The sequence below is a fragment of the Eimeria mitis genome, genomic scaffold (genome assembly GCF_000499745.2).
Source record: "Eimeria mitis Houghton genomic scaffold, Emh_scaff3829, whole genome shotgun sequence".
NCBI lineage: Eukaryota > Apicomplexa > Conoidasida > Eucoccidiorida > Eimeriidae > Eimeria > Eimeria mitis.
Genome location: NW_013572162.1, coordinates 379 through 650, shown reverse-complemented (window position 1 = coordinate 650; position 272 = coordinate 379).

Below are 272 nucleotides of genomic sequence, written 5' to 3'. Positions count from 1 at the left end.
AAGCTGTTGCTGTTGCTGCTGGCTGAGCGCTGCTGGATGCTTAGATTTCAGCTGCCCCAGCAGCAGCAGCTGCTGCTACTCTCATAAGCGCTGCCGACACATATGCCGCTGCTGCTGCTGCTGCTCTGCTGCTGCTGCTGCTGCTGCTGCTGCTGTTGCTGCTGCTGCTGCGGTTCCTGCTGCTGCACACGTGAGGAGGTTTCCTGTGAAATGCAGCCATAGAGAGCCATGGCGTTGCTGCTATTGCCGCAGCAGTCGTGCTGCAGGAGGGT